The sequence below is a fragment of the Zonotrichia albicollis genome, chromosome 14 (genome assembly GCF_047830755.1).
Source record: "Zonotrichia albicollis isolate bZonAlb1 chromosome 14, bZonAlb1.hap1, whole genome shotgun sequence".
Lineage (NCBI taxonomy): Eukaryota > Metazoa > Chordata > Aves > Passeriformes > Passerellidae > Zonotrichia > Zonotrichia albicollis.
In genome coordinates this window covers 3,395,075-3,420,105 of record NC_133832.1, presented here as the reverse complement: position 1 = coordinate 3,420,105, position 25,031 = coordinate 3,395,075, and the positions used below count along the sequence as shown (strand labels likewise).

General features: G+C 48.3%; 1 protein-coding gene across 1 annotated transcript in view; it reads left to right on the top strand.

Moving 5' to 3' along the window:
* The first annotated feature begins 5,906 nt into the window (after positions 1-5,906).
* The window catches only part of NEXMIF (neurite extension and migration factor), a 58,456-nt gene continuing 39,331 nt past the window's right edge, over positions 5,907-25,031 (top strand). The window contains 1 exon segment of the mRNA XM_074551453.1: positions 5,907-6,041. The gene's annotated coding sequence lies outside the window, so the exon portion shown is untranslated.

Genomic DNA, 25,031 nt, shown 5'->3' with positions numbered 1-25,031 from the left:
GTGGTGTGCTGGAGCCCAGTTTTGCCCTTCAGCAGCTGAAGGGGCTGCATGGGGCCACAGCCTCCCTGCAGCCACCTCATCCTGCTGGGCTGGCACCTAAATCCAGCCTGCCCCAGGGACAAGGGGTGTCAGGGAATGCCAGAATGGCTTGGTTCAAAGGGACCTTAAAGCCCATCCAGTGCCACCCCTGCCATGGCAGGGACACCTCCCACCATCCCAGGGTGCTCCCAGCCCTGCCCAGCCTGGCCTTGGGCACTGCCAGGGATCCAGGGTGGGCACCTGTGCCAGGGCCTGCCCACCCTGCCAAGGAACAATTCCCAATTCCCAATATCCCATCCATCCCTACCCTCTGGCAGTGGGAGCCATTCCCTGTGTCCTGTCCCTCCATCCCCATGTCCCAAGTCCCTCTCCAGCTCTCCTGGAGCCCCTTTAGTCACTGGAAGGTGTTATAGGGACATTGTCACCTTTAAGACGTTGCCTCCCTGTGTCTTAAGCCAATTTCTCTGCAGAATCCTCTTTTTCCCACCCTGCCCAGGGGGTGCTTTGGATTTGATGGATTTTGGAGCTCTGGTCATCTCTTAACCTTGGCTCTCCCTTTTTCTTCTCTTATACCATCTTTCCTTACTTCTGGAATGAGATTGTTCCAGAATATAAAAACTTCATGTTAGTGCTGTCCTTGGACTATTGTGAGTGAAAAAAAATCCCAGCCAGGATCCTGCTCCTGCCCTGGCACCTGAATTGCTGCTGTTGTTTCAGAGGCACCACTTTAATTTGTTCCTTGGATCTGCCCAGATTCCCAGCCAGGCCCTTGTGTTGCTCAGGACCTTCCAGCCCACAAAGTCAGTGCTCCCCCATGTCAGCCCTAATATTTTGGATGGATTAGGAAAATCCCTATGGATGTTGAGGATCACACCTGTAAATCACCCCAGGTCTGGTAGCAGAGCTTGGGATGTGACTCTGCAGAGCTCATAGCACTGGATTTTAATTTATTTAATGCTGGCTGTATTCCTCACCTTGGCTGGGATCAAATCTGAATTTCCCTCAGGTGTGGAGGGCTGGAAACCCAAAGGGCTTCTCCAGCAACCCCAGGCACGTGGGGTGGTGGCTGAGCTCTGCTCTGCTGTTTACAGACCACCAGAGCTCTTCCCATTAACATACAACTGTATAAGACAGCTTGAACTCCATTAGGAGCTAAATTTAGTGACTCACTAACTCCTTTTTGATATGTTTTTATAATTTCATTGTATTATGACACTTGGTTTTAAATTTGCATGAGTAAATGAGCCTCTTACTAAGTCAGGTAAAAAGATTTTTCACTTATCTACCATGAAATAAGACATTAAAAAAATAGTGAGTGGAGAAAGCAACGTATCCTTGACATATTTAGTTTACATTTTTTCCAACTGTGCTGACTGAACATTTCTAACCATTAATGATCCAATAAAGCTGTTTGTACCGCTTTAACAGGCTAAATAATTTCACATTAGGAATACATTTTGTAATTAATTTAGTATTTTGTGGGGGAGCCCTATTTTTGGAAAATACAAATTTACATTTAATTGCACTCACAATCTGACTTGGAAGAGGCAGCGAGTGAAAACTGGCCTTTTATGGTTCACCTCCAAACAGGAAAGTCCATGGAAGTAGTTAACAGTAGTGAACAACTTTAAATGGGATTTCCACAACTTGTTCAATGAATTCCTGCAGGGTTCCTTAAAAACACCCCCTGGGCAGGGAAGCTCCTGCAGCTGGTGAAAGATGAGACCTCACACCTTCACCCCTGGGGTTCCACCAGCTTCTGGTTCACTAGCATGGATTTATGGGTTGGTTTTTCCAAGTATTTCTGAACTTTCATTCGGGATAACCTTGGCAAGACCTGAACAGCTTTGGGATTTGCACTTCAAAAGTAATTTCCTCCTCATTTCCTACTGGAGAAGAGGCCACCCAAGGCCCTGCTGCCAGTGGGATCTGGGGGAGGTGTGTGGGGAGCATCCCTTTGCTTTGTTCAGGTGATGAGCAGCGAGGAGATGGCCCTGGTGGTCCTTTGGTCCTGACCTGGGCTCTGGTGATGATCTCATGGGAGGTGAAAGTTCCTCTGTTAATTATCCAGATTTTTGACTCTCTCCATCTCTCTGGACATCACCAGCTTTAAATTTTTTTTGTGTGTTATGATATTTTTTCTTCTCTTTCCCCCCGTTTCATTAACAGTGACAGATGCTTTTAATTAAAAAGAAACGACAAAACAAAATCCCGAGTAAAACAAAAAGAGAATATTCTAATTTGGTGTGACATTATGAGGCAGGATGGCTCCTGGCATCCAAGGTATGGAAAAGGTCATCTTCCACAGCTCCAGCCTTTTGCAACAGTGGAATTAAGTTCAAACTCAGGCTGGTTTTGAAGTCTTAAGTCTCTCCAGGGATTCCTTTCATAACATCTTCGAACTGGATAACACTACAGTAAATGAAATACACTGCACTGGATTAAAGGGTTATTTCCCCTGTGTATCGAGCTGACACAGAATCCCAACCCTCAGGTTGCCTCCAAGTTGTCTCTATCTGCTGATCCCCTCCCTGCTTTACATAACAGCTCGTGGAGTTTTTGCAGGGAAAGTTTTGCCATTATTTATTCGGCTTCGGCGCTCGCGGAACGATTTTATGCAGCCAGGAGCTGAAATAAAGCAGCTAAATGGGAAGGAATTTAATGGGCATCAAAACGTGAGGGAAGCAATGCAGGGAAGAGCAGAGCTGCCTCTCCAGCTCTGTAATTTGTGCTGAAGCACAAACTGTGGCTGTGCCTGCGCTGCCGCTCGCAGCGCCCGCAGTGACAGCGGGGCTGGGAAACGCTGCTGTGCTCTGTGCTGGCTGCTCCAGCAGCCACAATTTGTTAGGGGTCGCTTGCAGTGTGTTTTCTTGTACAACAAATGTTCCTTTTGACTTTGAACTCGGTGCCTGGTGCAGATTTTGTTGAGGGACGGGCACACAAACTGCTGCAGCCTGCTAAGCTCCAGGGCCCAGGGGAGAACCAGCGCCGTGAAATCTGGGAGCATTGGATCCTCCAGATCCCATGGGCAGTGCCCCGGGCCAGGCTGGTGCCCTTGGTGCTGGGGAAGGTGGTGTCTCCAATTTGGCATGGCAAAGCACAGTGGACATGTATTGAACCAGCTCTGAGACTGCACAAATGGTCATGGTCCTTTGTTTCCCCCACCAGAACACCGATTAAAGACCGTCCAAATTCATGAAACATGAAATCTCCAACAACATTTTGACAAGGAGAAGGGAGAGAACTGTGACCGTGTTCATAGGGGTCTCAGGTTGAGGGAACAGACGAGGATCTGACTCCATGTTTCAGAAACCTTTATTTATTATTTCATGATATATATTACATTAAAACTATACTAAAAGAATAGAAGAAAGGATTTCGTCATAAGGCTGGCTAAGAATAGAATAGAAAGGAATAATAACAAAGGCTTGTGGCTTGGACAGAGAGTCTGAGCCAGCTGACTGTGATTGGCCATTAATTAGAAACAATCACATGAGACCAATCCCAGATGCACCTGTTGCATTCCACAGCAGCAGATAACCATTGTTCACATTTTGTTCCTGAGGCTTCTCAGCTGCTCAGGAGCAAAAATCTTAAAGAAAAGATTTTTCATAAAAGATGTCTGCGACAGAGAACTGTTTCTTCTCTGTCCCTAGCTCCTCCAATTTATTTTATCTAAGGCTGGCTGGGTCAGATGGAAAGCAGGAGCTGTGTTATGGAGTGTTTATTTAAGATAAAACGGATTCTCCATATGCTTGATCCATTTGGGCGTGGCAGGAGCAGGGCCCTGTGCTCTGTGTGTCCCTGTGCACCTCTGGATCCTGTTCCCTGGTCATTCTCCTCTCCCACACCATGGTTTTCTCTGGATGTGCTTATGGGTGCCTCTGGAATAGCCACAGCTCCTCTCCACCAACCCCAAACCCCTCTCCTAAGAGCTGGAGGATCCATGGGGCTGCTGCTCTCCACAAGGATGGGGAGATGCTCCTGATAATTCTGACATGCTTTGTCCCCATGAATTTTTGGGATGAGAGCCTTGTGGAAGGTGCTCAGCAGGATTTGTCCCTGCTGAAGTGACCCCACAGGCATCAGGTTCCTCTGTTTCCAAGTGTTATTCCCGTATAAACACATGCGTTAAAAACCTGTGGGAAATGATACTTTGGGAGTTCTGCTGTCCACGAGCAATTAAAATCCATTACATTTTTAGACTTCCCTCTCACTGAACAACCTGGGAGCCGAAGCAGGGGCAGGGAATTGCATCTGCTGGGTGGCTGGAGGTGCCCTCGTGCTCCCACAGCCTCTGAGACAGTCGCTGTCTTTCCAGGAGGTCTCAAATCTCCCAGGAAAAGCTGGGACATATTGAAAATACGCTCCTAGCTTTTAGCACTTCCTCCAGATTATTTCTTCAAGTATTTAAAAATATATTTTATAGCACTAAAATAAATGTTAATGAGTCTGCATGGCTTGGGGCTAACAATAGTATTTCTATTTCCATCCAGCAGCCTGGCAGGGCATTTGGCTATGGAAGAGCTGGATGTGGGGACCTGGCTGTTTCTTTCTGACTCGGTCCTTGATGTCTTGAACAGTTTTATTCTCTTGTGCTTTACTTTCCCTGTTTTGCTAAATAGCAATGAAAAAGCTTCCTTGCTTTGTTCAGGCACCTGGGATTTATCAAAGGCCTCTGGGCAAGTGTTAAATGCTGAGCTGGGTATAAAAAGCGTTATTTAGTGTTATGTTTATACCTCTTCAATGTTAGCATGTATTTTTATATACTCCTTGCGGTGACCTTTGTGTTTTTCCAACCAAGCAGACAATCTCCTTCACTCGGGGGGTTGGTTTTTTCCACTGCCTGCCGTGGCATCTTCCAAGTGATTCTGTAAATATGCTTTTTTTGGGGTGTTTTCAGTGCTTGGGCTGGGACTCGTGGTGCTGGAGGTGCCAGTTGCACACAGAGGATGGGAGAGTTGCCACGAGGAAAATAATAACAGCGTGGAAGTCCATTGCTGTGATTCCTCACCTCCCTTGTTTTCCTCAGCTACAATCAGAGGGTATTTTAGGGGTCCCAGCTGCCATGTTTGATGGGCAGCGTTTGGGGTACCCCAAGCCTTGAGGAGGCTGCAGAGGTGCGGGAGGAGATGGGATGGCAGGAATTCAAGGCTGGCACCGTGTCAGAGGCAGCGAGCCCTGCTCGGAGCAGCTGCGTTCCCCGGGACTGCAGGAAGCCAAATGGTTTGTTTGTCTGTTTACATGGGTGTGTGGGGCTGTGTAGGGGAAAACCACTTAGCAGAAATTCTGCTATTAAAGCAGATGGTGGGAGATTAATCTGGTTTTTAGGGGGGTACTTGCTGCTATGATGACCACGTTATTAATTCCTTCCCGTGCTAGGAGTCCTTCCATGGTTGCAGGGGATGGGGGATTGTGTTTCCTGAAGCTCTCTCTCAGCTCCTTCCTCCCTTCCTCACAAGCTGATGTGGTATTTTGGGAAGCAGAGGAGCATTTTGTCAGGGTTGTTGTTGCAGTTTCTCTACCCGTGCTCCTTCCATGCTTTCCTCTGCTCCAGCCCTTTCCCGTGCTCCTGTGGCAGTTCCAGCTGCCTCCTGGCCCTCCTGCAGACCCCTCTGCTGCTGCTGAAACGCTGGTTGTTAGCCTAGATTTCCTTTTTTTCCCTTCCATTTTAGAAATTGCTCTTTTTTCCCCCCTGCCGTATCACTGACAGCCGCGTTCTCCTTGACAGTTGTGATATTTGTATGTGTGCATAAAAACAGTAGGAAGCATTTATGTAGGTGTCACTAATTTAATTTAATATAATCTGATCTGGATGTATAGGGGAGGACTGCTCTGTGCTGAAAATGCTTCTCTTTATTTTACAGTCTCCATCGTCATCAAATACAACTCCTGTCATTCTCCTCTTCCATTCACCTACCCAAAGACCAAATCTGGAAATAGTAACCAAAAGAGAAGCCCACGTCACACACAGAGCAGGGAAAGGTTGAAATAATTGAAGGGTAAGTGATTTTTTTTTTCTTTCACTCTTATTCTGTGTGTAAAGCTACAATAGGAAGTGCAAGACTGTGTAAAGAAGCTGTTAGGCACACACACAGCTGCTCTGTGTGCAAAGTGGAGAAAATGCCTGAAATGCTGCTTTGCTGATCAGAGCAAGGTGAGGGGCAGTTTGGGGGGCTGGTGCTGGTTCTGCTCCTGCCTGGGGGGAGCAGAGGCCCTGCTCAGGCTGGCATGGCTGTGGCTGCTCTGAAGGAGCCCCCAGCCGGGATATCGGAGTCTCCCGCTGCTCAAGGGCTCTTGTGTCATTTCCTTCTCTCTTCCCCACTTCAGACCCCTCTCAGCTGGGTGGGGAGCTGTGTGCTCCTGTGGGGCAGGATGTTCTGCCTTGCTGCTGCTCCCTGCAGCCCCTCAGTTCCTGGAGAGCGAGCTGGCGGTGCCTGCGCTGGGATTTTCCAAAGGGAAGCGTTGATGGGGGCTGCAGGAGGCACAGACTGGCTGGCAGAGCCAGGAGGCCTCTCCTGGAAATGTTTGCCTCCAGGCTTTCCTTTTGCTGCGAGGGTGGGGATGAGATAGGAGGAGATAGAAAATCAGCTTTGGTGCAATCCAGAACCCTGGCTGAAGCATTAGTGAGCTCGTTTTCCCACCCCATTCCCAGCTCTGTGCTTGCATATATTGGATTTCCACACATGTTCTCATGTAGATGGACAAGATCCACCTTCACTTACATTTGAGAACTTCTCTTTAAACATCTGAGTTTTCTGGTTTATTGCTGTTGTAAGCTCGTTGGTTTTATTTTTTTTTTTACCCCTGCAATGTTTGTTCATGCAAAATTCATATCTGGGAAGGGCATCTTAAATCCCTGCTTCTGAGTCAAAAAGGGAAAGCATGGAAGTGAAAAGAGAGATTGTATCGTTTAAGAAATATGATTCATGAATTAATCCTCGTCTGCTCCACCATCTGTGGCGTGTGTTTCAACACAGAAATCCTGGGTTGTATCTCTTTAAAAAGCTTTCTTCTTGCTGATTGCCTGAGTTTGCTGCAGCTCTGATGGGGAATTTGCTTCTTTTTGGGCAGAGAGTGGTGGGATTTACTCACAGCCTGGGTGGGTGCCCCCACCTGTGTCCAGGCTGGAGGTCAGCTGGAGCTGCCAGAGCTGTGGTTTGGGAGGTGCCAGCTCTCTGTGGAATGCCATGAGCCTGGTGTGCAGGCAAGGCTCGTGCATGGCTATTTTTGCTGTGGAATTGTGGCTGGATCTCTGGAGCAGGAGATGGGCAGCAATGGCAGGAGGTGCAGAAACCTGTTAAAATCCTACTGAAAACAAGTGTCTCTTTCTGAAATGGACTGGAGCTCCAGAAAATAAAGCACTGAGGTGGTGAGGTGCTTCCCATCCTCTGTTCTTGGTGATGTTTTTGTGATTTCTTTGTAGATAAAGAGAGAGGGGAGGTTTTCCATTTTAGTTCCCAAAAAGAAGCTGCCCTGCTTTGTGCTTCCATGAGAAATGGGGAATGAGGGACGCTGGGAGTTTTGGGGGAGACCTTTTTCTGATTTTCCCTCTTTGAATTGTTTCCCAGATTTTTGCAGAGAACAACTTTCCTTTTTACACATATTCCTCAGGTTCCTCTTCCTGAAGCAGGTCAGACCCAGGATGGCTGAGCCCTTTTCACCCTTCCTGGACAGAGTCCCTGAGCGGGATAATTTCAATCCTGCATCCACCATCAGGGCCATTCCTGGACTGCTCCTTTTCCTGGCTGGGGGATCTGCCCTGTCCCTTTTCTCCCATGTACAGATAAAAGCTGCAGTGTTTTCCCTGCTGTTCTGGAGGGGGATCTGAGCTGCTGGAGGTGATGGAAGTTGGGTGGCCTCAGCCCTTGGCTTGGTGATGCTCCCCCATGGCCACAGCCCCTCCTGTGCCAGTGCCACTGGTGTGAGCACAGCCCTGCTGGTGCTGGAGGATGGAGGTGATGCAGAGCTGAGTCCCTCAGTGAAATACTGGGGGTTTATTGCCTCCCATCCATCCTGTTTTCACGCCTCTCTGCCTCCCTGACTCACTGCCATCCAGCCTTGCCTTGCAGTTCCTGTTTGCTCTGGGAACTCCCACTGGACAAGGCTGGAGCAGAGCCCTGATGTTTCCCACTGCCTTGGGAGCTTCTTTTCTCTTTCCTAAAGCCAGGAAGGGAAAGGAAAATCTCTTTTTTCAGGAGCAGCAATAAAGTGTAAAAAGGAAGGAGGGTGTGGAGGATGCTCTGTCCATGTGCTGAGCCCATTAAGGCACTTCCATGGTCCCTAAAAAATGTTTTCCCATTCCTTCCATTATCACCAGTCCTTTCCTGTCCACTCACCAGGGAACCCTTGGATGTGCAGGTGCTTTGTGACACAAAAAGTCAACTCCACAAGCACGCAGAATCCCAACACTACCATAAATAGCTGAGTCTGGACGGAAAAGGGTGTCAGCAGTGCTTCAGCAAATGTTCAATCCAGACTGGAATTAGGGATTAGGCTGAAATACAGGGGCTGAAGGGCTGGGGCTGGGCCAGGGCAGGCTTAGGTTGGATATCAGGGACAGGTTCTGCCCCCAGAGGGTGCTGGCACTGCCCAGGCTCCCAGGGAATGGTGCCAAGGCTGCCAGAGCTGCAGGAGGGTTGGGATAGCACTGCAGGGGACAGGATGGGATTGTGTCCTGTGCAGGACTTGGATTCAATGATCCTGTGAGTCCCTTCCAGCCCAGGATCTCCCATGTTTCTGTGGCACACCCCTGCATGGAAAATGCTGCTGTGAACACAGGCCAGGTGGGTTCCTGGCCCTGTCCATCTCACCCACACAGACACACCTGGGCATTCACACATTTTGCCAGTAACTTGCTCATTCCTGTGTGCCTTTACAGTATTTCACCATTTTGTGTATTTCTTAATTGGCTCAATCATTTTTATTTGGTGAGAGTTTCTAAACTCGTTTCCCATCCTTTACCTGCCCCATGCTAGTCTGGAAGCAGAGATGGTTTCCTGAGGGCTCTCCTGCAAACCTCAGGTGTGTGCTGGTCCCTCCTGTTGGTAATCCCTCCCTGATGCTGGTAATCGCTTTTCCAAAGTCTCCATAAAATAAGGGTTATGGGCTCTGTACCTGGAGAATATCCTGTGTTTACCAGTGTTGGCATTTTTGGAATACTTTGAGCTCCCCACAGAAGCTTTGCTGCTAAAAATATCCCCCACCAAACCAACAAGAGGTAAAGCAAATTCTATCAGAAATGGGAAACAGAAGCAGTGCAGGCAGATTCCATTAGCCACAGGTTTACTTTTTGTTTTAAACTTTTATTAAAATCAGCAGCTTTTATTTAAAGCTAAAAAAAAATAAAAGTATTTATGCTCACCTTTATTTCTACCTCAGTGTGGGGCTGTAAATGAGGGGTCTGGTGGATGCCCCCAACTTCTCTGATCACAAAGTGTCCCCTGGCAGGGTGACAGTGCTGGTGGCAGAGGACATGTGACTTTCCTCCAAGGTTTCTTGTGGCCAAAGAAAGGAGGAGCATTGATTCCCCATCAATTCTTTAGGACCCCTGTGAAACAGCTGCTTGTTTCTCCTAAACAATTCTGCCAAGACGGAAATTGGCTGCTGCCTGCATGGACTTTCTGGATGGGGAAAATGAAGCGGTAATAGCTGGAAAAATAATATGGGCTATGAGATAATAGATGCCTGAGGGATAAAATTAAGCAGTATTTTACAACGAAGGAAGAGGTTTTGGCAATAAATAGTGTGCCTTTGACTTCCTTTTGTTTGCCAGAGGACTGATGTTTGGAAGAGGTTGTCCTGGGCTCTGTTTTCCAAGCAGATGTAGGAAAATAGTGAAGGTATGGAGGATTTTCAGTCCCTCCCAGGAGGCTGGTGCCAGGCTGGGGTGCAGCTCACCCTGCCAGCGCTGGTGGATGTGACAGGGCTGTGACACTGGAGCTGCTGTGGGGAATCCCACGCTTGCAAGGCTTACCAAACAAAATGGGAGCAGGATTGGGTTTAAATGCCATGGGGAGCCCAGGGAGGGGTGGTGGCATGTTCAGCACCCCAGCAGGATCCCAGTGGAGGTGATTCCCACTCTCCCTGGGTGCTGTGCTGTGCTGAAGCCCCTTCCCAGCAATACCCTGACACTGGGGTTTGGGTTTATTCTGCCATCTCTCCATGATGTGCTTTCCTGTCACAGCTCTGTCAGCTCCTGGCTGAGGAGCTCATTTGGAAATGCTCTTTTCTCCATTTCAGGGGCCTCCTCAGGGTACTACTGTGCCCCTCACTTGTGCCCAGGGAATGTGCCAATATGGACTGGGAAAATGCTGGGGACATTCTGGATTCTCTGTGCTCCAGGGGCACCATCCAGGGGTTTGTTCCTCCTCCCCTTGCATGGAATGAAAGTTCAAACAGAGCTGCAGCCCCCAATCCCACCTGCCCAGCGATGGATTTGGGTGCAGCAGGTTGAGATAGGAGGTCTTTAGCCCAGCCCAGCTGCTGAGAGCTTCTGATTTTCACAGGAAATCCCTGCCAGTGGGGGCATTTCCTCAGAGTGGATGGGTGTCAGGAGAGCTCAGAGTCCTGGCTGTGCCCAGGAGCTGAGGGGCACTTGGGGATGCTCAGCACCTCTGCAAACGAGGCCAGACTCTCTCGTGCATCCAGAATGGAGTCATTAAGTCTCTGTGCATTGAGGCTCTGGTTTTATTCATGGAGTGTAATGTGATTCATTTGCCCTTTTGCTCTCGTGTTGAGAAGGCCATCATCTCGTATGCATCGCTGGCTGCAGGCACAGCTCTGCTCAGTTATTATTTTTAGGGTTTTTGGCTGGGAGGGAACAGATATTTTCATCCTGTGCAGAGCTGAGTGGCCACAGATCTGCTGCTCTCCCAGCCCTGGTGGGGAGCATTTAACTGAGCTCAGCTCTGCTCCTCCAAAGCTCCTGCTGAGGATCCTTCCTCCTGCTCCAGCCCCTGGTGCCAGGGCAGCGTCCTTGGGTGTCCTGGTCACACACAGTCCCCAACAGCTCCTTCCAGAGAGAGGTTAAGCTGTTTACTGGGTTGTTTACTGGGTTAAGCTTTTTACTGGGTTGTTTGCTGGGTTAAGCTTTTTACTGGTTTAAACTGTTTACTGGGGAACCCAAACCTCAGAATTATGGATGTGGCACAGGATCCTGTGGTAGATGTAGGATGGGACCTTGCTCTGCCTGGTGAGCTGGTTACAAATGGGTGAAGGACACTTCAGTGGGTGCTCACTGCTGCAGGTGTCTTAGTGCAGCCAGAGAGGGAAGTTATTCCTCCTTGGGATTAAAAGAAGAAAGACAGCAAGCAGGGCTAGAGCAAAGGATATAAAAGGATGGACAAAATGCAATTTTTTAAAATGTCAGTATGGGAAGCATTAATTAAGCCACTAATTCCTGAAGAATATTAATGAGTAAATCAGTTGGAGTCACTGCCTCTCATCGTGGGACAGGCCCAGAGTGTTTCAACTCTGCGTGTTGGATCTGCACCTGCAGAACAAGTCAGAAATTCCCTGCCAGCCCTGTCTGTGGTGGCCAGTCCTCTTTAATCACAGAGCCCTGAACTCTGTCCTGCTGGCACATTCCAAGCGGTCACTCTGCATGGCCCAGTGACCATCTCCAAGTCCTCAGGTGACCCTCAGGGTTTCTGATGCTGCAGGGTCACAGCACGTGTGGCAATCAGTGAGATTTTGGAAGCAAAGGGCAGGAGGAGGGGAGTTAACCCCATGTGTTTTATTTCTTTTTTGCCTTGTCCTCTTCTTCTTTGTTTTTTTTATCTCCCCCCATACACTTCAGAGCCCAAATCCATGCTGGGAAGGACCCGCACAAAGCAACATCTGAGGCACAGGCGAGGGGCGAGGCGTGAGCATAGTGCTTAAATTGATGATTTTCTTACACTTTGTCGATGGGGAGGCATAAAAGAGAGTCAGGTGTGGATAAAGATAAGGGGATAGCGTTTTCAGAAGAGCTTTAGAGCCAGGAGCAGTTTGGGAAGGGGAGGTTTTTAGCTTCCAACGATTTGGGAAGACAAAAGAGGTGGAAGCAGGGAGGTAACAACGCCGACCTTCTCCGCTCTTTGTTTGCAAGAAATGCACAAATCGCTGCTGATATTGCTGAGTGCTTTCCTGCTGCTCTGTGGCTTGATTTGGAGCTGCAGCCCTTCCAAGCCTGGTTCCTGACTTCCAGAAAAAACCCCAAAAAAACCAGTAACCCAAACAAAGCAACCAAACAAATCCTGTCTGATGGAATCGTAATCGTTCCCTCCATGGTGCCAGCTGGGAGGACCAGGTCACCAACACCCTCACCTTGCACCAAGCTTAGATCCTGGCTGGATTTGGTACAGATTAATGCATTTTGGAGAGTTCTAGAAAGGTCAGAAACAGAGAAGAAGCTCTAATAGCAGTGCAGCAACCAGCTGGCTGCATTGGGTTTCATTTCAGCGCCACAGTAACACCAGGAGCCCTGGTGCCAGTACTGTGCCCACTGCATGCCAGTGCCCCCCTCCTTTTGTCGGGAGACAAGCCCATAGAAAGGTATTTTCTTGCTGAAGAATTTCTCTGAGGCAGTAATGGGCTTTTTGGAGGGTTTGGTGCTCGTACCCAGAGATGTAAGGTGGGTGATTTACAAGGCACTGTGCAAATGCCAAATTGTTAGGCAGAACTGCTGCTGATTTAGAAGGCAGTTAAAGCTCTGAATGTGCCAAGTGCCAGTAGAGTGTTTCTACAGATGGAATAACTGGAAATATTGGAGAGATTCCAAAGGTTTAATCAAATTCAACCAGGTTTTTTTCCCCTTTTTCTTTTTTTTCTTTTTTTTTTTTAATTCTTTTTTTTTTTTTAACTGCAGAATTCTCTGAGGAGTGCGGGTTGCAATAGTAGATTATTCCACTGCCTTTAGTACCGTGGGGGAGATTTTTACAGATGAATATAAAGCAAACACACAAGACTTTGAAGCAAACACATCAGTGAGTCTATAAACGAGGGCTGGAGCAGCAATGCCCTGAAATGCTGGACCAGAGCAGGGAACATCTCAGATTTCCTGGCAGGAGCTTTCTTGGAAGCAGAATGATGGGTTTGCAGTCCCTCAGCACAAAGGGAAGTGGCAGCCACAGTGTCCCTGGTCCAGTTCTGCTGGAGCCAGGCAGGTTTTGGTGGCATTCTGGGCATCCTCTCCGTGCTCACAGTGCAGTGCTGGGACATGCATATGTTTCTGCACAGATGCCCACCTTCCTCTAGTCTTGTTGACAGCCTTTCCAAGGCTTCTTATTTAGCCAGACCATATGTGCTTGGGCATGGAGATAGTGGGATGTGGAAAGAGCAGCACATTATCCTTGGGCTGCAAACACCATCAGGAGCAGTTCCCAGCAAACTCTGCTGGTGCAGAGATCCAGAGCTGCTGATCCTGCATTGCAGGGCACACAGAGCCATCAGGGGCAGTTCTTCCCCTCATTTGTCAAAACCAAGGTCCAGAAAGCCATTTCCCTTTGTTCTAGCCCCAAACCAGCTCTCACTGTCCACTCCTTGAATATTCCTCCACAGCATGGATGGAGATGATGGGGGAGAGGGGAATGGTGTCTCCAAGTGAAGCTTGGCTGCTGAGGACCAAGCTGGGGAAGGAATTGGAGATTTTTCCATTGGTTTTCCCTTGTTGGTACAGAAAATGAGGAGCCCATCCCATTTCTGGCAGCAGGGTTTTGTTTGGGGTGAGGTGGCTGTGAGGAGTGGCTGTCCCAGGAGCAATGCTGGCGCAGCAATGGAGCTTTGCTGGGTGGGGGCTTTGTTCAGCAGAATTTTTGGGTTTTGCAGACAGCCTGATTGCATCCATTAACTGTCATTTATTTATTCTTGTAAGAGGAGAAGTTTCCTGCTTTTCCTGGAGTGTTTGGTATTGATTCTCCCTGGAGTTGGGGACTGTCCCTTGGAGGCACTGCCATACCCCGTGTGGCTCTGAGCCGTGTTTCCCATGGAATAAATGGCTCCAAAGCCATTAGCCTCAGTGCCACAGTCTGCTGCTCCTGCTTTCCTGCCCCCACCTCCAGCCTGCCATTGATCCAGCCTGCTCCCTGTTTGCTGCAGCCTGGGCTGCCTCTGCTGCTGCTGCGCACAAATTGCCTCAAAATTGAATTGGTTAAAACCATTTCATAAACATCCCCTCACCTTCCTGATCCTGGCCACTGTGCCAGCCAGAGCTGGAGCTTTCACGTGATTTTACCTGGCCAAAGGTGGGGCAAGATTCCTGAATTTGTGGGTGTGTTTGTGTAGTGTTTTTTAAAAAAAATCAGTGTAAAAATTCAATCTGATGTGGTTCTAGGAATCAGGTCTCTGAGGAAGCTGTTGTCTGTCTATGGATTTGTGTCCTCAGTGATGTGTCCTGCTCAAAGGATGTCCTGCTGTGCCTCAGCTCCTCTTGGCTTTGCAGGGATTGGGATTCTCTAATGCCATGTGCCACCAGCCCCTCTGAGATGAGAACTCTGTCATGCTCTGCCATGCTGGGCAGTGCTGTGGCAGCTTTGAGGCACCAGGATCCTTGTTTTCCTGCTGATCTGACCAGAGGCACTGTGGAGATGTGGAATTGTGATGTTTTGGAGGTGTTTAACTGCTGTAACACCCCAGGGTACAGCAGGCCCACAGCAGGATGGTGACAATGCCCAGGATTTTGGAGCACATCCCTCCAAAGCACTGGGGGCTGCAGGGAAGAGGTGAGGCCCTGCTCATCTCCCTGGAGCTGAGGAGATGTGCTCTGCACCACTGAGGGGTAGATGCTGGAGCTGAGATGGGCTCACCACTGAGCTGTAGATGCTGGGGTTGAGGAGATGGGCTCACCGCTGAGCTGTAGATGCTGGGGCTGAGGAGATGGGCTCATCACTGAGGTGTAGATGCTGGGGTTGAGGAGATGTGCTCACCACTGAGGTGTAGATGCTAGGGTTGAGGAGATGGGCTCACCTACAGAGGTGTAGATGCTGGAGCTGAGGAGATGGGCTCACCTACAGAGGTGTAGATGCTGAGGTTGAGGAGATGGGCTCACCACTGAGGTGTAGATGCTGGGGCTGAGGAGATGGGCTCACCACTGAGGTGTAGATGCTGGAGCTGAGGAGATGGGCTCACCTACAGAGGTGTAGATGCTGAGGTTGAGGAGATGGGCTCACCACTGAGGTGTAGATGCTGGAGCTGAGGAGATGGGCTCACCACTGAGGTGTAGATGCTGGAGCTGAGGAGATGGGCTCACCTACAGAGGTGTAGATGCTGAGGTTGAGGAGATGGGCTCACCACTGAGGTGTAGGTGCTGGGGCTGAGGAGATGGGCTCACCACTGAGGTGTAGGTGCTGGGGCTGAGGAGATGGGCTCACCTACAGAGGTGTAGATGCTGAGGTTGAGGAGATGGGCTCACCACTGAGGTGTAGGTGCTGGGGCTGAGGAGATGGGCTCACCACTGAGGTGTAGGTGCTGGGGCTGAGGAGATGGGCTCACCACTGAGCTGTAGATGCCTCTGCCTGGGGCTACAGGAGCACTCTGAGCCAGTGACACAGGAATTCTGTGTCAGACACATCCAGCAGCTGTGCTGATGCCAAAAAGCTTTTGTAAGGGCTGTGGAAAGAAGGCTTGGAAACAAGAGATGGCTTTAAGTGTCACCCCAAACGGGTGTGTTTTTACTAAAGTGCTCCCTCCCAGCAGCTGGAGGTGTTCCGTTGTCCCTCATTCAGCCTCATCCCTCCAAACTCCTCCTGACACCAGACACTCCCACAAGAGCCCTTTGCAGCAGTGTTTATCTCAAGTGCTGCTATATCAGGATCCATTGATCTTGTCACAAGATCATCTGCACCCAGTGGGAGCTCTGAGGGTGGAAAAGGGACAGAGCTCTCTGCTTGCTGGGCTGCTCCTGGTGCTGCTGCGAGGCTGGATCAGGGTGGCACTGCCTGGATCTTCCTTGTGGGCTGTCACCCATCCCAGAGTGTCCCCAGTGTGCAGGGCGCAGCCCAAGGTATAGATATATATACATATGTACATATAAAAACATATATATAGATATATATACAGATATATATATATCTGATATATGGTCTCCTCCAGCCAGGTCTCATAAGCTCTTGGAGGTCTCTATCACACCTGAGATAGCTCAGCTACCTCAGATGGCATAAAATCAGCAGGATGGCTTCTGTGGTAGTGTTAGAAACACTAACTTAGAAAGGTTTTAGTAAAAGGCAAAATAACAACACTCTTTACAAAGAAAACCCAAGCCAAGTGCAAGAGGTTCTTGCTCCTGATAAAACACCTCATAAAAGTGATTATTTCCTTTGTTCTCTTGTTTTTCTAGTGAATTTGCTTAGGTGGGACTTTCTGGCTTCTGTTCAATTGGCTGTCCTTAAGTTTGAGGTGAAGTCCCCCAGATCCTATGAGGTGTCTTTTTACCTAATTGAGGAGAGAAACTGCTGAGCTTTTCTCCTTTTTAGAGACAAAGGACAGTTTTGTCACTCTGTCAACAAGGGGCACATCCCTACAATCATCTGTCTCCAGGAGGTGACAGCACCCAGCTGAGTCTCAGCACCCTCTTAGCCAGTTTGCAGATCCTTGTGGAAACCTGCCTGAATTTAGCCTTCTCCTGGGATTCCTCCTTCCTGCCCTTGCCCAGGGTCTCCTGGTCCTGCAGTCTGGAACACCCTTGCACATCCTGCAGAAAATCCTGGCTGGGCCTTCCCAACACTTGGAAGTTTCCTTTTGTGTAACACTGCAAGCTGTTTGAGCAAGCTCCTGCAGGGATATTTCCCTACAGATCTCCTAAACTCTCCTGTGACACTGTCTGTGACGTGCTGGTGATGGTGTGGAAGCCAGCAGACATGTCTGGCCCTGTGAGGCCTCCTGGTGCCCTCACCCTGTGGCCTCTCTGCCTCTTGTGGCTCCTCCACCCTTATCTCTTGATGGCAAACATGCTGCTGCTGCACCCAGTCAAATTTTCTGTGTCATGGCATCTGTACAGGCTTCTTCTTTGGGGATTTCACATATAATAATGATTTTAAGAAATCAGTGTGTTTAATGGTGGTGAGGCCTTGGCCAGAGCAGCTGTGGCTGCCCCTGGATCCCTGAAGTGTCCAAGGCCAGGCTGGACAGAGCTTGGAGCACCCTGGGATGGTGAAAGGTTTCCCTGCCCATGGCAGGAGGATGGAATAAGATGCTCCTTAAGGTTCCTGCCAACCCAAGCAATTCTCTAAGTCTTACTGACAGCCCTGAAGCTCACCCAGAGAACCCAACACTGGTGGTGCAAATTTATTTGCACATTTTAGTTCAGACGGGGCCACCTTCAAGTGCAGACAGCAATTTCAGTTTCTGTAGGTGTTGTCACTCCTGGTGTCCTGTCAGGCAGGAGGTGGCTGTGCTGTCAGGCTCCAAGCAGGCTCAGCAATAAACCTTGTCAGGAAATCCTTGGTTTACTCCTCCTCTGGGGCCAGACTGGAGCTGGAGGTGAGGTGCTGCTGCCAAGTTGTGGTCCCAGCCCCTCTTCTCATTCTCAGACTCCTCCTTTACATCTGTTTTGAAATGTTATTACCCCTGGGGCCTGATTTCCTCTCTTCTCCCTAGAAAAAGAGGAGGAAATTTGCCTGGACAGTGCTGTGTGTCCGTGTTTTACAGCATTGACCTCATGTGGCACAGCCAGGTGCCACCCCAGACCTGCTGAGGTTGGCTTGGCTGTGTCATCCTGCCCGTGCTGGACAGGACAGGACAGACAGGACAGGACAGGGGGTGACACAAGGTTCAGCCTGAAACCCCTCCCCTGGGGGGCCTCTGAACTCAGGCAAACTGAGTGCTCCTCATTGAGGTTTCCAAAGGAGAGAGGTGGAATCCCACCCCAAAATGAGATTATAAACCAGAATCTCTTCTTCTGGAACAAATGCCCCAAAGAACAGTGTTTGGAGGCTCTCCCTCAGGTTTTCCTCTTGCTTTCAGATGGAACAGAACATTTATTTCCAAGGAAGTAGTGAAAACATGAACTGTCTCACCCACTCAGTGGGGATTTTTTGCCAGCTCCTGGTGGTTGTCCCCTGCCTTGGAGCTGACAGGAGCACTGGGATGTCCCTGGAGCCATCACCCACCTGGGACCTGCTCCTGCCCTTCCCTCCTTCCCTTCCCACAGCACCCAGGGCTCATCCCGTGGCTCCTGGCCAGACAAGGAGTTTAGTATTCAGGGAGCTGGGAAGTTTGACTGTCCTTGGTCTAATGAGTTCCTTAAGCACAGGGGAGCTCAGATCACAGTTCAAATGGCTGTAATTTGAGTGAGCTTGAGACAATAGGAGAGGATTAAGTAGCAAAATTGTGTCTATTACTTTGGCCAAAAAAGAAGGAAAAACTATTCAATTTGAGTAGAATATATAATTTTCTGAGCATGAGGGTTAGGTATTAATGTGGGCTTGGCAGAGTTCATCATTTGTAAGGCTGCACTGAGAGTTCTTCACGTGCTGAGATCTGAGATCAAGGCTGGAAGTCAAGCACAACTTTCTGCAAATTCTCCTCCAAACAAATAATTGGCCTCAACAAAGGGGTGGCTGGGGAAGAGTTAATTGCTTATTTTTCTAGGAGGTCCTCCTAAATGGTCTTCTGGTCTTAAACCCTGTGGATATCTATAAAATTTTGGAGGTGGCTTTTCTCAGAGAGGAGCCCTGCAAGCCTCAGCCTCCCTTTTCCAGGCTAAGAGCTCCCCTGAAGGGGATCCATCTCCAGGGGTCTCTCCACTCAAAAGGGCGTGGTAGAAACACAAAAGCCCAAAAACCACCCTGGGGATTCAAAATAATGCAACCTGGAGTGAAAGCCTAGCATTTCCCCGTGTCTGTTGGCAGCAGATGTTGGAATCCAGGTGTTCTGCATCCCTGGGACTCCTGAGTGGTGTTTTCATGCTTTTAGTGCCATTGTGCAAGGCATGGCTGAGGGACAAAATCATTCTTTGTCCATCTAGAATGGGTAAATGGTGTATTTTATTTTTTTTTTATTTTTCTTTTTTAATACTGTGTGCCTGCATCTGTTCCGATAGGGGAAAAACAATGCTAATTGGAACATTGGAAGGGGTTTGGAATGAATGAGAACAAACATTACCAGGCTGAGAAATTTAAAGGGAATTTAGTCAAAATATCTGAGTTTAAGGACTTCCAGGAGTGGTTTTGGTTGGCTTAAACTCGAGCATGGTGAGAATAAAAGGCCTTTGATGGCTGAGTTCTGCATTAGCTGAACTCTCAGGGCAGTGTGGGAGCATGGCTTGGGTCATGGAATTATTTTGGCTGGAAAAGCCCTTTGAGATCTTTGAGTCCAACCATTCCTCCAAGGCCACCTCTGAACTCGTGTCCCCAGGTGCCACATCCACATGGCTTTAAATCCCTCCAGGGGTGGGCACTGCACCACTGCCCTGGGCAGCTGTGCCAGGGCTGGGCAGCCCTTTGGGGGAATAAATTTTCTCTATTATCCAACCTAAACCTCCTCTGGCACACCTTGAGGGCAGGGATGTCCTGCTACTGCTTTTATTTTGCTGTAAAAAAATCAGGTTTAGCATTGCACATATAACGCAGGAAAACCACCCAGTTTTGTCCTTTCTTGCTGTCCCACTGATGTCTGTGACCTGTGAGGGTTCAGAAGGTGTTGGATCAGCAGATCCCTGCTGGAACCAGGTCCTTCCCACGCCAGCCAGGATTCCAGGGAGCATTAAATAGGGCTCTTTGTGCTGCAGGTACTCCTGCTGCACTGGGGATGTGCTGAGGTACCAGGCAGCTGTGGTTGTATTTTCTGCATGGATAAAGAGGTTCCTGCACAGGCATTCTTAGGATTTATAAAGCTTTTGGCTGAGAATTTGCTGTGCAGGGCAGAGGGACACAGAAACACCCTAATGCTGCCTCCAGTCTCCTTTGAAGCCCGGGCAGAGGTCATGTTTACTGGTGGTTTTTTAATTTTGGCTTATTTCTTCAGGTCTGCCCTTTTTTTTCTCCTTTAACCTGAAGGCTTGTGCTTGCTTGGTTCTCCTGCTGACCACCTTTAATCAACTAGGAAACAATGCACTGGCTTCACCAGCATTTCATTTAATCCTCCTGTGGTGGCTTCTTTGCTTGAAGCCTCTCAGTAGGCAAGGGGTTAAACAGCATCCTTATGGTTCTTCCAGTTACCCCATCAGGACTGTTTAAAAATTAGCTTCTCCCCACTTACTGCACTATAATTAGGATCCAGGAGTTGTGGGGAATGATTTCACAAAGTGACTTGGTGTACTCGCCCGTGCACCCCAGGGAGCCAGGCAATTATGCATACATAATTCCACTCTTTGAATATTTTCTCTTTCTCTGCATAATTTCTCTCTATTCATCTTTCCAGTGTCCTTCTGAGATAAACTTAGAAGTCTCAGCTTTCAGAATTTAAAAAAAGCTCCTGTGCCTGCATGTGCACTATTTGCATTTGAGCCAGCAGCCGTTCTGGGGGCTGGGGCAGAGGGGAGAGGAGGGCAAGGGCCTGGGCAAGGAGGCAGGAAAATCCCTCCAGAGCTGCTGGGCAAGGCTCAGACACAGGCTGGGAGTCACAGAATAGAATCACAGAATTGTTCAGGGTGGAAAAGCCCTCTCAGATCCAGTCCAGCCACTCCCTCAGCTCTGCCAAGGCCACCACTGACCCCAAGTGTCCCCAAGTGCCACATCCACATGAAATCCCTCCAGAGATGGGGATTCCTCTGCTGCCAGGGCTGGACAAACCTTTGGGCAAAGAAATTTCTCCTAAAATCCGATCTAAACCTCAACAAAAGATTGTGGCTTTGAGTCATAGTGATCTAGTGAAGGATGCTCCCGGTTTGGGATGATTTTTAGGAGGTTCCCTCCAGGGATATTTTGGAGCTGCCCCTTTCAGGGGTGTGTTCTTGTTCTCATGCCCTGTGTGTGCTGCTCTCAGGGAATTCATTGCAGCCCAAGTGACTGCAGCATCTTTCCCCTGCTCCAGTCAGTTTATCTCTATAAACTTGCTGTTGACATGATGCAATTTCTCCTGGTTGCAGTGTAGCTGTAGAGCAGCAAAGTTGTGATAAAAGACAACTTGTTGAAGGGATTCTTTGTCACACTCGTGATTCATCTACAATTCCTTTTTTTCCCTAGCCAGGAGTGTGGTGGTGCTTTGCAATTATCCCTGCATTTGATGCCTGTTCCTTCTTCCCCCCTCTCTTTCTTCCTGATTCAAGTTCCCAATTCATTCTCTCTTCCTTTTAGCTTCTTCTCCCTTTTTTTCTATTTTATCCACCACCTTCTCAAGGCACTGGAGCTGTAAGTGCTTCACTGTGGTCTGAGGAAAAGCTACTGTTCTACTTCCCGAAGAAAGCTCATTGTGTAGTGCCCTGAAAAATGGTTTAAACAACACAAGGGAATAAAGGCACCACATTGCTCTGGAAGTTTTTCTTTTCTTTTCCTTTTTTATTTTTTTATTTTTTCTTTTTTAAGGAATAATACATAAGCTGCTAGGAGAGGGCAGAAATGTCTCCTGCTTCTCTCTGGTTGTGCCTGTCAGGCTGTGAAATCCTAAGGAAACCTGTGTGTGTACATGGGAGCTTGAAAGCTGGACACCCCACCTCCAAACCTTTGCTGTTCTCAGCATTATCCTCATAAGCCTAACAAAAAAAATCCTCAGATTGTTCCCAAACAGCACAGAATCAAAGCTTACAAGGCACCAGTGTAATTACTTGCTTTCTCTTTTGGTGCCAGTTTATTGCCATCTTATGTAAGACACTCCAGCACGTTCAAAGGGGCTTTTTAGCAGTGAGAGCTCAGTGATTCCACTCTCAGCTGAGTTACTGGGGGCTGGCAGCTGGACAGGGATGGGTTTGGATCCTGGCTCCAGTTCTGCAAGTGCACAGAGGCCCTGGGTGTGCCAGAGCCAGCCCTGCTGGACCCAGCCCTGCTGGATCCCCCTCAGCCCCTGGTACATGCTGCACCCACCTGCAGCACCTCATCCCTGGTGCATCCAGCCCTTCCTGGCCAAAAAAGCTTTCAGGCACCATTTCAGATTTATTTAGGCAGTTAGTCAGGTATGTGCATGGGGCTTTTAAAATTAAAATTATTAAAAATATTACATTATTTTTAAAAAATGGTATATATTTTTATTTATTTTATTTTTTGTTTTATATATTTTATATTATTTAATCGATTTTATTATTTATAGATATACTTTAATATATTTATAGTTAATATTCATATACAAAATATTAAATATAAATATATGTATACTATAATATTAAAATATTATATTCTACATCTATTTATGTTTAATATTTAATATACTCTATATTATATTATATTATAGAATATATATTATATATATTCTATTATATATATTTAATATATAATATATTATATATATTATATATATAAAATATATATAAATGTAAAATATGTGTATTTTTTTGTACACACTAAGTATCTATTGCATCTTTATTTGTATTATGTATTTAGAAGTTGCACAAAGTTAATGACACCTTTAATGGGGTAATTATTATCATGACTGTTACTATTGCCATTATCATCATCATCCCTATTCTCTTCCCACCTCATCATTGTCATTGTCAGCACCATTCCTGGTGTTTCCCTGCTGGCAGAATCTCCCCCATATGTGGTGAGGAGTGCTCCCTGTGTGTCCCAAGGTCAGGGCAGTGCTGCCTCCTGGTTTAACATCAGGATCTTTATCCACAGGGATTGCCCCTCTGAGCCTTCTCCTTTGCCTAGCTCATGGTGGAAAAAGGGAATTTTGGGGTGGGGTATTGTCAGCTCTTCTTGTCTCTGCTCAGCATGGCCACTGTGGCATCACACTGTTTAAATACAAGGAGCTTTAAATTCAATTCTCTTTTCAGTGATGACTGATGGATGTGGACAGTGAATATCCACCAGTCCCACTTCCATGTTTGGTTACTTTTCCAGAGATTTCTTTCCACTCATACAGCTGGGGGAGCTGGGAAGGGGCTCAGCCTGGAGAAAAGGGGGATCAGGGGGGACCTTTTGGCTCTGCACAGCTCCTGACAGGAGGGGACATCCAGGGGGGTTTGGGATCTTATCCCAGGGAACAGGGACAGGAGGAGAGGGAACAGCCCCAGGCTGGGCCAGGGGAGGTTTAGATTGGATATTAAGGACAATTTCTCCATGGAAAAGGCTGCCCAGCCCTGGCGTGAGCTGTCCAGGACAGTGGTGGAATCATTATCCCTGAGGGGATTTAAAAGCTGTGTGGATGTGGCACTTGGGGACATGGAGTGATGGTGTCCTTGGCAGTGCTGTGGGAATGGTTGGACTCAAGATCTTAGAGGGCTTTTCCTTCCTAAGCAATTCCATGATTCTCTGATTTTATGACTTCAAACAATGATGCAAATTCGGTGCAGCTTAAACACAGAAGAGAGAAGTTCAAACAAAATAGCTCTTTAATTGAAGCTAATAAAGAGGAAATGTTTATTTTGCTCATATCTGTGTTTTGCTGTACTCAAGCCTTAAGCTTCACCTAAATCTACTTGTGTTTCCATGTGAACATTTATTCCTATTTTTGCTTCCCCAAAACACAGGGAGGGTGCAAGGGTAGGAATGTTCCCGCCTAGCAGAGCCACCTTTGTGGAGTGAAATGCAAATGTTGTTTTGTTTGCAGTAGTGCTGCAGCCAGAGTGATTATTTTAGTAATAACACCAGGAGGAAAGTCACCCTTGGTCCATACAGTGTGTGAGTGTCGGCTTTAAAATTGGGAAGTGATGGAGAGTTTGTGGCTTGGTAGGGAGAAACCCAAGGTGGATTTACTGCAGTCTCAGCCATCTCTGTCACCAGCCCATGGAAGCAGGTGACAGACACTGCCCAGGAGCCACAGAGTTGTTGTTATGATCTAAACTTTGCAGAGATACCATGAGCTGAATTTCTGTGATTGAATTTCTGCGATTTTTCCTGCTTTTCACCACGGATTCTCCAGCAGGACTGGAGAATCCTCAACTTAGTGGAGTTGAGACAGGCTCTTTCTGGCGAAAAATCATTGTAGAAAAACAGGCCCAAGTTGTGACTCCAGCCACAGCATCCATGGACTCATCACCTGAGGGGTTTGGAGACCCTGAGGGGAAGCTCCACCTTTGGCAGAGGAGGTGTTGGGGACATGGGCACGGTGTCCAGGCTGGTGACACACGTGTGGCTCACGTACCCGAGCTGCTCTGGCCCAGAGTTGCCAATCTGGGCTCCACAGAGTTCTCTGGAAGCTGCATCTTGGCAAGCAGGGGCTGGTGACAGATGCTCACTCTTTGTTTTTCCCGGGATAAACACGGCCAGGCTTTTGGAGGTTGTTATTATTAGCACTGGTGTTCCAGGCTTTTCAGGACACGGTGCCTCTGCCACGCCTCCTCTCCCGGGACAAGGAGCACATGGAGGGGATGGAGAGAAGGGAATGGAGCTGGGAAGGGACTCAGCCTGGAGAAAAGGAGGCTCAGGGGGCCCTTGTGGCTCTGCACAGCTCCTGACAGGAGGGAACAGCCGGGGGGATTTGGGATCTTATCCCAGGGAACAGGGATAGGAGCAGAGGGAACGGCCTCAGGCTGGGCCAGGGGAGGCTCAGGTTGGATATTGGGAAAAATTTCTTCACTAGGAGAGTGGTTAACCATTGGAAGAAGTGCCCAGGGCAGTGGTGGAGTCCCCATCCCTGAAAGTGTCCTAAAACTGAGTGTTTGTGGCACTTTGTGGTGATATTCTTTATTTGTCATGGTGGTGTCCAGGCGACGGCTGGTCTTGGTCACCTTGGAGGTAATTTTCAACCCTTGATGATCCTGTGGTTCTCCTCTGGTTTCTCCGCTGGTTCAAGCCCAGATTCCAGACTGCCGACTCTTGGGCAGCCCTGTTCCTCCTGCTTTTTCCCAGTGGCACAGATTCCCAGGGGCTCGTGAGGTTTTTAAACATTTTCTGTGACAGCACTGTCACCCACGGGAGACACGGCATTGCAGCTCTTCCTGCACGGCCTACCTGGCACAGGGAAAGCCTCTTCCAGCCGAC